This window comes from Chiroxiphia lanceolata, chromosome 28 (genome assembly GCF_009829145.1).
Source record: "Chiroxiphia lanceolata isolate bChiLan1 chromosome 28, bChiLan1.pri, whole genome shotgun sequence".
Lineage (NCBI taxonomy): Eukaryota > Metazoa > Chordata > Aves > Passeriformes > Pipridae > Chiroxiphia > Chiroxiphia lanceolata.
In genome coordinates, this window is record NC_045664.1 from 3,175,715 (window position 1) to 3,189,379 (window position 13,665).

Here is a 13,665-nt window from a genome sequence, read left to right on the forward strand (position 1 = left end):
GATTAATTTAGAGAGGTAAAGTGTGTTCTGCACACGCAGATTTTGTAGGTTTATAGTATTAAATACTGACTTTTCTTTCCCCTTGGTGCCTCCCCTTGGTACTGGGACCAGTTTGGAGCTCTCTGGTTGGGTTTGGAGGTGAACAGGACTTACAGCCATGGTTTGGAATGGGTGGATTTGCAGGGAAAATAGATGTTTCTGCTCAGTTTGACTCAGCAGTGATGAAGAAACCATGATAACAGTATGGAAATATTTGTGGGAATGGGGGATTAGTGCTGGGGGACACGGAAGGAAGGCGTGGGCTGGTCACTGGGGGAAGGTTCTGGGCTGTCACTGGGTCAGACTGGGAGGCTGAGGGGGGAAATGACAGAAGCCAAAGGCTCAAATCAAATCCCAGGGTGATTCCTGCAGGATCAGGAGCTGGGGTGAGCTCTGTGAGTTAAAGTTAAGGTGGCATTTATTCCTTCAGCTTTTCAGGCTGGAAAGGGCTGGTGGTGACCCCACAAACACCCCCCTCGTGTGGGGGGGCTCTGGTGCCTCACTGTGTGAACTGCCCTTGGCCAAAATTCACCCAAGAACCTCAGGCAGAGACAGGGAATCCAGGATGTGTGGTTCCCACGGGTGAATCCTGGGTTTGTTGTGATCTGAAGGGAGGGATCCAGCCCGTCTGGATCAGCATTCCATGGAAGGCAGAGGTGCAGGCACAGGATAGGAGAGATTAAATTCTCTTCCTTGCTGGGGAGGGATCCCAGGCTGCCTCCATCAATGGCACTGTTGTTTCCCAGGGAATGAGGTGGGATCATGGAACACCAGCCATGGCTTTGGCACACGTGTCCTTTCCCCAAAGCCACAGTGAATCCTCCAAAAAGCCTGGAGGAAAAGCTGCTTCAGTCTAGGCTGGAGGTCACTTCACCCTGAGCTGCTTCAGATGTTAATCCCAGGAGCTTTGGAGGGCTCTGCCTTTCCATGAGCTCAGACTGGAGCTGGGATGAGGAGCAGAGCACAGCACAGGGTCACTGGGGGTTGGTTTGGCTGCTGGGTGGGTGCTCCAACCTCCAGGATGAGAAGGAAAATGAATCACGGGGTTGCAGCAGCTTGTGGAGCAGAAGCTTTGATTCATCAGCGGGGGAAAGGGGTGTAAAATAGAGAAATAACTGAGCAGGGGAAAGGGGTGTAAAATAGAGAAATAACTGCATTTTTCAGTGCCTGCACTAAGCAGGGGGTAAAAGTGGTGTGTTCTCTGGCCAGTGGCTGCTGTCACCCCCAGCTTCTCCCCTTCCTGCTTCCAACTCCCAGAGGGCAGCTTTAGGTGGGATATTTGGAAGAAATTGTTCCCTGTCAGGGTGGGGAGGGGCTGGAATGGAATTCCCAGAGAAGCTGTGGCTGCCCCTGGATCCCTGGAAGTGTCCAGGGCCAGGTTGGAGCAACCTGGGCCAGTGGAAGGTGTCCCTGCCCATGGTAGGGGGTGGAATAAGATGATCTTTAAGGTCCTTTCCATCCCAAACCATTCTGGAATTCTCTCTCTCTCTGCCTGAATTTTAGGAACAAATTCCCACCATGCTGCTGCTCCCACTCTGCACAACCAAGCTGATTTTTCTCTCTCTCCCTGTGAGATCAGTGGCAGCTCAAGGGCTCTTCCTCTGTTGTTTTCCTTGCAGCAGGATTAAGGCTAAAGGTGATGTGCTTAAATTTTTAGGATGCCACTGGGGAAGCTCTTCTCACTCACAACTGGCTGTCAAATATTTCAACTCTCTCCCCCTCTCTGAGCTTTCCTCCTCTTAATCTGGGCTTTATCTCTGCTGTGACATAGTTGGAGGATGAGCCCAGGGTGACTCACTGGGGTCACAAACCCCAAACCAGGCGGGTCAAAAGCCTCCTGTGTGAAGTCAAGTTGAAAGTCTTTGCCCTTTCCAACGTGCCTGGGAGTGCTGCCCTGTCATACCTCACATTCATCAGGGCAAACATCACCCCCCTGGGAGCTGCTGGTTCCTCAGCCCAGAGCTCGTGTGGTGACGTTTGCTGTCTGGAATGAGCTCAGGGGGGTGATGAGGGGCTTGGAATCTTCTCTGAGCAGCAATTCCGTGGTCAGGGCTCTCCACCAGCTCAGTTATTGCACTGACAGAGCTCAACCAGCACAGTCCCACTGAGATTCCCGATGGAATATATTCCAGTTTGTGCTCCAGCAGGCTCTGCTCAAACTGGGCCTGGTTGGAGGTGCTGCACGGGGTTTATGGGTTGGATTCCACCTCGTGATTCCCAAATGGATCTGGCTGTTTGCAGACTGGTGGGATCCAGGCAGTGCATTAACAGGAGCAAGGTCTGACTTTGGGGACCCTGTTACCCGAGGGAACAGCTGGAGCTGGGCAGAAAGAGGGATGTTGGGAAAAGGTTTTCCACCTTGAGGGTGGCCTTGGACACTCCCAGGGATGGGGGAACCTGTGCCAGGGCCACCCCACCCTCCCAGGGAGGAATTTCTCCCCAGTATCCCATCTAAACCTACTCTCTGTGCATTTGAAACCATTCCCCCTCGTCCTGTCCCTCCAGACCCTTGGAAATAGTCTCTCCCATCCTTCTTTTAGCTCCTGGAAGGTCCCCGTTTGGTCCCTCTGAAGCTTCTCTTCTCCAGGCTGAGCAATCCCAATTCCCTCAGCCTTTCAGTTCAAATTCCCTGGGGGATCCCAGGGATTTAACCTGGAAAACCAGCACCTTTAAGACAACACTCGACTTCATTTTGAGGGAGCTCCAGCTCAGGGGGGGCTCTGCAAAACTGACATTTTTCTTCCCCAAACCTGCCAGGAAGGAAGTTCACACTCTTTTAAAAGCAACTTGAGAGCCCTCAGGCAGAGTTTCTTTTTCTTGGACACCCTCCATGCCTCCCCTTCCCAGAAAAAGCTGCGGATAAGTGGCAGAGGCTGAGATTTTCCACCCCCATAAATCACTTGGCTCGTGGATGTTTATGCTCTGGCAGATCTTTTCCCGTCCCAGCTCATAGTTTGGGGGTTGTGTCACACCTCTTCCCGTTCCCTGAGCCTTTCCATTCCCTCTGCTGTTGGGAAGGGGCAGTGCCTGATCCCTGCTCCCGGGACAGGCCCAGGGGGAAGGGTTTGGGTGTGGGATGAGAGATGGGAGGGGTGTGACAAGGATACAGGACAAGGTTAAACCTCCTGAGCTCGGGGCAGGGCTGAGATCCATCATTCCCTCACTAAAACACAGGAACTTCCCTCAGCTTTGCTCTTTTCCACCCCCAGGGCAGCTCCTGGGACTTGTTCCAAGGCTGATTTCTTGGAGGGTGATGGATGTGCAGGGCAGGGCAGCCCTTTGCTGGGCAGCAAAACCCCAGAGCCTCGAGCTCAGGGGCTGCACTGAGGGTTCCTCACCTTGTTTGGGCTGCCCTGAGGGGCAGATGGAGACAACAAGTGCATTTATTTCACAGAGAGGCTTTTCCCTCTCCTCTTAGAAGTTTGTAAACTAAATAATCAGACAGATTCTCATTAATGTGGGACCATTATTATTATTATTATTATTATTATTACCATTATTATTATTACCATTATTATTATTATTACCATTTTTATAGTTAATTTCTATTATCGATTATATTATATATTATCTATAAATATATATTATATATATAATCAGATAGATTCTCATTAATGCAGGGACATTACTATTATTATTATTATTATTATTACCATTTTTACAGTTGGTTTGTATTATCAATTATATTATTTATTATATATATAATCAGATAGATTCTCATTAATGCAGGGCCATTATTGTTATTGTTATTATTATTATCGTTTTTATAGTTAATTTCTATTATCGATTATATTATATATTATATATAAATATATATATTATATATGTCATCAGATAGATTCTCATTAATGCAGGGCCATTATTATTGTTATTGTTATTATTACCATTTTTATAGTTAATTTCTATTATCGATTATATTATATATTATATATAAATATATATATTATATATGTCATCAGATAGATTCTCAGTAATGCAGGGCCATTATTATTATTATTATTACCATTATTATTATTACCATTTTTAAAGCTAATTTCTATTATCGATTATATTATATGTTATATATAAATATATATATTATATATATAATCAGATAGATTCTCAGTAATGCAAGGCCATTATTATTATTACCATTATTATTACCATTTTATAGTTAATTTCTATTATCGATTATATTATATATTATATATATCATCAGATAGATTCTCGTTAATTCAGGGCCATTATTATTATTATTATTATTATTATTATTATTACCATTATTGTAATTTTCTATTATCAATTATATTATCTATTATATAAAAATTATTTTTGTATAATATATTATATGTTGTATATTTATATTTTATATACAATATATATTTTATAATATAATAATTATTTTATATTATATTTATATTTTATATTATTTTTGGTCAAACCTGTCTGTGACTTTACTTTGTTTTCCACACCCTTAATTCCCATCCTTGGCTGGATGTACAGCCCAGGTCTGACCAGAACATGTTTTACCCCCTTTATTCCCACTGGGAATTCCTGTAGGCATTAAATGTGGCAGGAACGTTGTGAGGAAAAGAAAAATTTAATCAGGTTGCTTTTTAAACCTCCCTGAGAACACAAACCCTGTTTGCTGCCTCTGGTGGGGTCTGGGGGGAACAGACAACCCGAGCTGTAAATCCAGACCCTGCCCTGCAATAATTCCAGGCTTGGGAGGCAGAACAAGTGGGATCTGCTGCTTTGGGCAGGATTTCGGAGCTCCTGGGGCTTTGTGCTGCCTGTTTGTCCCGGTAAGGTGAGCCAGCAAGGGGAGGGGGAAGGTTCCAGGGGCGAAGTCACTCCCCTGGGAGCAGAATCTGTGCCCTCGGACTGTGCTGAACTCTCTTTGCCGCGGCAAAAGGCACCAGGAGCAGGATAAATCAGCGCAGAAACACCTCCTGGCTGCTCCTCTCCCGGTGCCTGAGCAGCCCAGCCCTGCCCTGGGGTCCCTTCATCCCGTGCCAAAGCCCGGAGTGGAAATGTGTGCACAGCCCCCAGTGTTTCCCTAAGTCTTTGCAGGATGCCAGAAGCCCTGAAATCAAAGGATTTAATGTGTGTTCCCAAAGCTGCGAGCAGGGAATGCCGTCCCTGCTTTTCCAAACAGCACATTCAGTCCCTCTGGGTTATCCCAGCTCAGCCCAGACCCACCTGGGACTCCCTCCCTGGGCTGCCCAGCAATTTGAAGACCACAGTGACTGAGTCCCACCTTAAGATATTTCTTAAATAAACGCACCAGAGGTATTTTATTGAACGTATTCCCCCCCCAAAACATCCTTAGCAAAATATTTGTCGTCTGCCCTCTTCCTCTGCGTGCACCCACACGGGCTTCAAATAGGCCATACTCTAAATATATCGAATTTCTGCAGCTTTTTAGAGGTTCACAAATAGATCTGGGTACCTGAGAGCAGCCCAGGGCTTTGGCCAGACAGTGGGCAGACGAGGTCTGGCTGAACACCCCGGGCTGTGCTGCTATTTCTGTCCTTCCTTTCCCTTCTGGGTGGATGTGGAGCATGAAAAACCCTCAGTTCAAAGCCCAGTGTGGCTCCAAGGCTCTGGTTGTGCCAGGTTAGGAGTGGGTTGAACCATCCCTGGCAGTGCCCAAGGCCAAGCTGGAGCAACCTGGGCTGGTGGAAGGTGTCCCTGCCCATGGCAAGGGGTGGAACTGGATGAGCTTTAAGGTAAATCCTCCTTTTTCCCACTGGAAATCAGTGGGAACTCTCTCCATGACCTGGGATGGTCCCCACCATCTCTGCGTCCTCCAGCTCCCAGAAATGTTTGACTCTAAAAGCTTTGTTTGCCCGTTTGTTATGACAACAGTGTTTAAAACATTGTTTCTTTCAGATTTCTTTCCCCTCGGTGTAAATGTTTACTTCTCTAAACATAAACCCGAGTACAAAGTGACTTCTGCTGCCCGGAAGGGTCTTTAGCACCTCTTTATTCCAGACAGATGTCAATTAAGGTGGTTTTGGGGACAATCCTTAGCACCTCTTTATTCCAGATAAATATTAAGTTGGTTTTGGGGACAATCCTTAGCACCTCTTTGCTCCAGATAAATATTAATTAAGCTGGTTTTGGGGACAATCCTTAGCACCTCTTTCCTCCAGATGAATGTTAATTAAGCTGGTTTTGGGGGCAATCCCCCGTGTTTTAGTGTTGTAATTTCCAAGCCAATGTGGTAATTTGTACCTGTGTCCCTCAGGGGTTGCTTTGTGATGCTTTTTGCACCTCAGGGGGCTGTAAACAGGACTCAGAGGAGGGTTTGGGTTGGAAGGGACCCTGACGACCATTTCTCTGTTATGATATTTGACTTATCCCAAGGCCAGGGTGTGATGGTTGAGTTGACAAGCTGGTGGTTGGGCAAAGGTTGGATTTGATGATGCTGGAGGTCTTTCCCAACCTGATTGATTCCGTGTTTCTGACCTTCCTGGAGGTCTTTTCCAACCCAGTTGATTCTGTGATCCTTCTGTCCTGCCCTGTGGTGATCAGGTGATGAATCTGCCCAGTTTGCAGTGTCTGCTCCAGATTGTCCTTGAAGCAGAATGGAATTCTGCCCCTGGACTCAGCGCTGGTGAGGCCACCCCTGGAGTGCTGTGTCCAGTTCTGGGCCCTCAGCTCAGGAAGGACATTGAGGGGCTGGAGCAGGTGCAGAGAAGAGCAACGAGGCTGGGGAAGGGACTGGAGCACAAGTGCTGTGAGGAGAGGCTGAGGGAGCTGGGGCTGTTCAGCCTGGAGAAGAGGAGGCTCAGGGGAGACCTCCTCACTCTCTGCAACTCCCTGACAGGAGGGGGGAGCCAGCTGGGGGTTGGTCTCTTTGCCCACCCAACCATCAGCAAGACAAGAGGGCTCGGGCTTCAGCTGTGCCAGGGGAGGGTTAGGTTGGAGATTAGGAAGAATTTCTTTGCAGAGAGGGTGCTCAGCCATTGGAATGGGCTGCCCAGGGAAGGGGTGGATTCTCCGTCCCTGGAGGTTTTTGAGGTGAGCCTGGATGTGGCATCAGTGCCATGGGCTGGGAACCACGGCGGGGTTGGATCAAGGGTTGGACTTGATGATCTCAGAGGTCCCTTCCAACCCAGCTGATTCTGGGATTCTATGAAACAGGGAGTGTCAAAGCTCTGCTCCTCAGGACACCCTCAGATCCTACTGCTGCCAGGACAGAGCAGCACCTGCCCCAAACTGAACCTCCAAAGCTCTCCAGGGCTCAGTGCTCCTGCTTTACCCCCCTTTTTGACATCCCCAGCTTTTCCTTTCCCATTGCTGCTCCATCCCTTTCCCTTGGCAGCGAGTGAACCTTTCCCAGCTTCGCCTTTTGTCACCCCGGGTTTGCTCCTGGCCCCTAATCCCGAATTTCACTCTCAGCCCCGACCCTTTTGTGCTGCTCAGCCCCAGAACAAAACGTGCCGGTGGCTCCATCCCACCTCCCGTTCCCAGGGGATCGTCTGTGCCGCAGCATCTCCCTCCCCGTGTTTATTTATCAGCCGGGACGCTGCTGGTGACTCAGGGGCTCGGCTCCAGATGTTTGAACCCAAACAGATCCCACCCGTTCCCACGAACGCGGGGAGAGAAACTTTGAAAAGAGGCGTTTTCGGGGGAAAAAAGAGGCGTTTTCAGGGGAAAAAAGTCATTTTCAGGGGAAAAAAGAATTATTTTCAGGGGAAAAAAGGGTCGTTTTCAGGGGAAAAAAGGGTCGTTTTCAGGGGAAAAAAGGGTCGTTTTCAGGGGAAAAAAGGGTCGTTTTCAGGGGAAAAAAAGAGTCATTTTTAGGGGAAAAATTTGTCATTTTCATGGGAAAAAGGATCGTTTTTAGGGGAAAAAAGAATTATTTTCAGGGGAAACAGAGACATTTTCAGGGAAAAAAGGGTCGTTTTTAGGGGGAAAAAGAATCATTTTCAGGGGAAAAACTGCATTTTCGGGGGAAAAACTTCATTTTCGGGGGAAAAAAAGAGTCATTTTCAGGGGGAAAAAGTAATTTTCAGGAGAAAAAAGAGGCATTTTTAGGAGAAAAGGCTCAGTGGCTGAGATTGTAGGAGAAGTGAGGGGGCGTTTAAATGCAGGAGAGAAGGTGGGATGAGCAAAGCCCGAGTGGGAAGATCTGGTGTTGTGTTCTTAACTGAGGAAATAACCGATTTATAGTCCGAGTTTCAGCCTTATTTCCCGGTGTTTGGAAGCCAAGAAATCCCGGAGCTCTGTTGTCAGCGAACAATTCTGTTATAAATGGATTTTGCACTGAAGGGGCAGTGGGATAGGTCAGGCTTAAGGGGGGAAAGAGCAGTTTGAGGGGATGATGGGGAGTCTTAAAAGAGGAGAGCAGCAAATCTGGGCTGGTCAGAGACAGAGAACTGTGAGGAACCTCCCAGGAGGAGCTGATGATTCAGCACCAGGGCAGTGTCTGCAGCCCGTGGAGCTGCACTCGGGTTTCTAGGAATGGGATCCGCTCCCTGGATTGATTCCTGCAAAAGGAAAAGATATCTCAGGGTTTGGGCGAGGAGAAGGGCACAAACACCCCGGGCTGGGCACAAAAACCCAGGGCAGGGGCTGAAAACAAACATCACCAAAGTCGTGTCGGGTTTTGCCCTCGGATCCGAAGCCGTGGGGGGGGGGAAGCGTTTGGTTCAGAGGGTGGAAACAAAAGCCACTGGAGGCTCCTGTGAAAACTTTTCCGAGCCAGGAATCCTTTTGTGAGAGCTCCAAACCCACCCCCTTTTCTCTGGGCTGTCTCCGGGCAGGCCCCGGGTCGCTCCGAGCTTTCATAACAGAGTGGGGAGCGCTGGCTCTGCCCGGGGTTTGGTGGCCAGGGCTGGCCAGCAGGCCTGGATGTGGCTCCTGGCAAGGAAGGGAGCAGGGCAGGGGGAAATACAGCCCAGTGTGGAACAATCTGACAAGTTTTTAGCTCGTTTTTACACTAATTTGTGCTGTAGCTCGCTGGAGATCATAAAACCGTGGAATGGTTTGGGTCGGAAAGGACTTTAAGGGATACCTTGTTCCACCCCCTGCCAGGGACACCTTCCACTAGCCCAGGTTGGTCCAGTCTGCCCTTGGGCACCTCCAGGGATGGGGCAGCCACAGATGCTCTGGGAATTCCATCCCAGGAAGGAATTTCTCCCCAGTATCCCACTAACCCTGCCCTCTGGCAGTGGGAAGCCATTCCCTCTGTCCTGTCTCCCCTCTCCATCACCTCCGCTGTGTTTAACCCCAGCTCTCTCCTGCTCTCACAGAGGTGTCCCTGCTGTAGGTTTTCCTCTCCACGTGTCCCTCAGGGGGAATTCCAGAGCCTGCTTTAGCTATTAAATGTTGTTTGCTCCCGATTTTCCTCCGGAGCCTGTTTTCCCCATCAGCTGCTCCACACGTTGGTGTTGGGAGACAAAACCTTTCTGCTGCATCTGCATCCTCGAACAGTCCTGGTGTAACAAAACCTCTGCAGGGAAAGGAAACCACTCAGATCTCAAGGAGAAAGCTCTTGGCAGCCCTTTCTCCCCGGCAAACCCGCAGTTTTGATCCTTTGTTCTTGAATTTTCCAAAATTGAATTTTCCAAAAGCCGAGCTCTGCAGCGTCCCGAATTCCTCTCGGAGGCTTTGCTGCCTGCTCAGACTCAGTGCAAACCCTTTGAGTTGCTCTGTCAATAATTCCCTGCTCAAAACCAGCTCTGGAAGCAGAAAAGGGACTGGCTGGGGGTTGGATTTGCTCTCAGACAGATCATGAAAATGCCATTGTGGTCTGCTAGACCTATCTGGAGATTAATACCCTCCAGGGACTGAATTATGCCTTATTTCTTGCTAGTTTGGTCTTTTTTTTTTCCCTTTCTTGGCAAATACAGGCAAAAAACATGACAAAGGAGTTGGATTCTCTAAGCAGAGTCCTGAGCTGGAGCAGGATTTCTTTTTTGTGTCTGTGTCAGCATCTCTGGGGGGAGGGAGATGAGTTGTGGCACCTTTGTGGCAGAACCTGAGGAGTCACCTTGGCCCTGGCGGCATTTCCTCAAATCCAGGAGCAAGAAATTCCACTTACACCTTATTTTTCCCTGCTGTAAAATGACCAGCGAGGGCAACTAATCACTCAGGGGAAAAGCCAAGCCCAAACATCGAGCCTGGATGTGGGAAATGCAGGAATCTTGAGTCCTGGAGTAGGTCAGGGCACCCCTGGGTGCTCCTGCAGTGGCCAGAGCTCTTCTGGAAAGACATGGAAAGACAGGGAACACCCTGTTTATTGGCTAAGCTGTAGAAGTGATTGCAAAATTAACAGACAAATCAGAAGGTTCCTCACAGCATTCCCAAGCTTCCCATTTTTCCCATAGCTTTTATTTGTTTGCATCATTGTGGCTTTTCTCTCTCTCTCTCTCTCTCTCTCTCTCTTTCCTTTTCAGCCTCAGTTGCTTTCTCTGATACCATAAATCCCAGCAAGGGATTCCCAAACCCATCCAGGGCTCTTGAACATTAAAATACACCCTCTGGCTTGGGAAAATCCAGGAGATAGAGATGTTTGGAAGCTTCAGGAGCACAGCAGGGAAGATTTGCTCCCCGTTTCCCTGTTCAGCTGCTCTTCCCTCAACGTCTGGCGTTGGCAGAGACAGGCTGGATGTCCTGGGATTTGTGGGACACAGCTCCTGCCTGGCTGGAGGAGTGGGAAGGAGAGGGAAAAACCCACATGTGCTTGGTCAGAAGAAAAACCCAAATAGTCTTGATCACAAGAAGAAAAAAACCAAATATTCTTGATGAGAATGCGAGTGCTTTAGAGGTGGAGGGTTCTTGATGCTCCCTGATGCAGGAGGAGGTTGGGGTTGAACCCTCAGGGTCCTGGATGTGATTCCCTGCCCTTGTGGGATTTTGGGGGAAGCAGGTTGCTCTCCCTGCACCTCATTTCCCTGCAGAAGGAGGCTGGGAATCGCTGCTCTCTCCCAGGAATCATTGAGGAAAACACCTCCTAGATCATTGAGTGCAACTTGGAGTCCTCTGTTTGCCTTGGGGGTTTTCCCAGGTTTGTCCCCCCTTTTCCATCCCCAGGGAGGGGGATGAGTTTCTCCCACCCCCTGTGATGATCCAGCAGTGAGAACAGGGATGTTTAAGGGTGACTAACACGGGAATGATGATCCAGGGAAGCGTCAGGCAGATGTTTAACAGCTGGAATTCTAATTCAAACAGGGGGAGCAAGTGCTGTCAGAGCAGCTTCCTCACCAAACCCAGGCACCTGGACACCATCCCTGGGTCTGAACTCACCCTCTGGCATTCCAGGGACGGGCTGTGGCCTCCAGCCTGGCTAAATCCAGGGAAAATGGAAGTGGTTGTCGAGTTAAAGCCACGTGTGGGTTTTAGCACGTTGCTGATGTCGGGTCTAGTCAGGGAAAATGTTCCTTTTCTGAGACTTTACCCATCAGCAGGGCTGGTCCTCCTGGAACCACGTGTGGTAAACTTACTCAGGGCTTTCTGTGGGGTGGATTCATCCCGTGGTCACTGATGGAAAACTCCCTCTCCCACTTTCTCAGCTGTCAGGGCACATTTCCTCCCTGGTTCCTGCCTTTTCCTGTGCTTTTCCAGCCTGATTTGAAGCTTTGGCCCTCTGGCCTTTTGGGTTAATCCTCTGATTAAAAACACCTTGAGATCTTCAGCGCTCAAAGTGGATTTAAGGCTTTGGTTACTCCTCGTTTCCCGGGGAAGAAACCAAAGCAAAGGGGGAGGGAGCAGGAAAAGAAGGTTCTCTCTGACAGCACCGGGCTGGAGCTCCAGGTAAACACACTCCAAGTGAAAAACTGGGAATATTTCATGAATAGCACCAGGGAAAGCGAGTTCCAGGGTTAAAACTGGGAACATTTCATGAATTGCACCAGAGAAAGTGAGTTCCAGGGTTAAAACTGGGAACATTTCATGAATTGCACCAGAGAAAGTGAGTTCCAGGGTTAAAACTGGGAACATTTCATGAATTGCACCAGAGAAAGTGAGTTCCAGGGTTAAAACTGGGAACATTTCATTAATTGAACCAGGGAAAACGAGTTCCAGGGTTAAAACTGGGAACATTCCATGAATTGAACCAGGGAAAGCGAGTTCCAGGGTTAAAACTGGGAACATTTCATTAATTGAACAAGGGAAAACGAGTTCCAGGGTTAAAACTGGGAACATTTCGTGAATTGAGCCAGGGAAAGTGAGTTCCAGGGTTAAAACTGGGAACATTTCATGAATTGAGCCAGGGAAAGCGAGTTCCAGGGTTAAAACTGGGAACATTTCATGAATTGCACCAGAGAAAGTGAGTTCCAGGGTTAAAACTGGGAACATTTCATGAATTGCACCAGAGAAAGTGAGTTCCAGGGTTAAAACTGGGAACATTCCATGAATTGCACCAGGGAAAGCAAGTTCCAGGGTTAAAACTGGGAACATTTCATGAATTGAGCCAGGGAAAGTGAGTTCCAGGGTTAAAATTGGGAACATTTCATGAATTGAACCAGGGGAAAGCAAGTTCCAGGGTTTGGAAACCATCCTGGGGAAGCCTTGAATGCCCCCGAGGCTCCACCACCTTCCTGGCAGCACGTAGGCAAAACTCTGCAGTATTTGAGGAGGAATCTGCCAAATCCAGGAGGATTCAGTGCTGTAAATGGATTTTTCAGGCTGCACAGGAGCTGTTTCAAATTTACTCCCCCATCAGACCCTTTCAGCGCCTTAAAGTGTCTCAGATGTAACAAGTTTGGGTGTCACAGGGGTTGTTTTTCCTTCCTGAGGGTTTCAAAATCAAAGCCCAGGTTGTGAGCAGCACTGAGCTACTGGGTAAATCAAATCCCAGTGTCCTGTTTTCCAGGATTCCCGGGGGTGTTTGGTGGATGCTCCAGCTGGGAGATGCTGGAGGATTAACTCCAAAAGGAGGAATCAGTGACTGTTGTAAAACTGAGTGGTAAATAATACAAATATTTTATATATCTGAATATTTTCTACATCTAAACATTTTATGTAAATAGCTGTTACATATAAATAGATAAAGATTTTTGTAAAACTGGATTTGTAAATAATACAAATAGTTTATATATCTAAATATTTTATATAAGTAGCTATTATATAGAAATGTATAAATATTTTTGTAAAACTGGGTGGTAAATAATACAAATATTTTCTATATCTGAATATTTTATATAAATAGCTATTCTATATAAATATATAAAGATTTTTGTAAAGCTGGGTGGTAAATAATACAAACATTTTATATATCTAAATATTTTATATAAATAGCTGTTATATAGAAATATTTTCGTAAAACAGGGTGGTAAATAATACAAACATTTTTATCTATCTAAATATTTTATATAAATAGCTATTATATATAGAAATATAGAAATATTTTTGTAAAGCTGGGTGGTAAATAATACAAACATTTTATATATCTAAATATTTTATATAAATAGCTATTATATATAGAAATATAGAAATATTTTTGTAAAACTGGGTGGTAAATAATACAAATATTTTCTATATCTGAATATTTTATATAAATAGCTATTCTATATAAATATATAAAGATTTTTGTAAAGCTGGGTGGTAAATAATACAAACATTTTATATATCTAAATATTTTATATAAATAGCTGTTATATAGAAATATTTTCGTAAAACAGGGTGGTAAAT

At 46.9% G+C, this 13,665-nt stretch overlaps 1 protein-coding gene across 2 annotated transcripts in view; it reads left to right on the forward strand.

The window, feature by feature from the left end:
- Window positions 1-13,665, forward strand: part of LOXL2 (lysyl oxidase like 2) — a 52,999-nt gene that overhangs the window by 12,862 nt on the left and 26,472 nt on the right. The gene's annotated exons all lie outside the window — the stretch shown is intronic.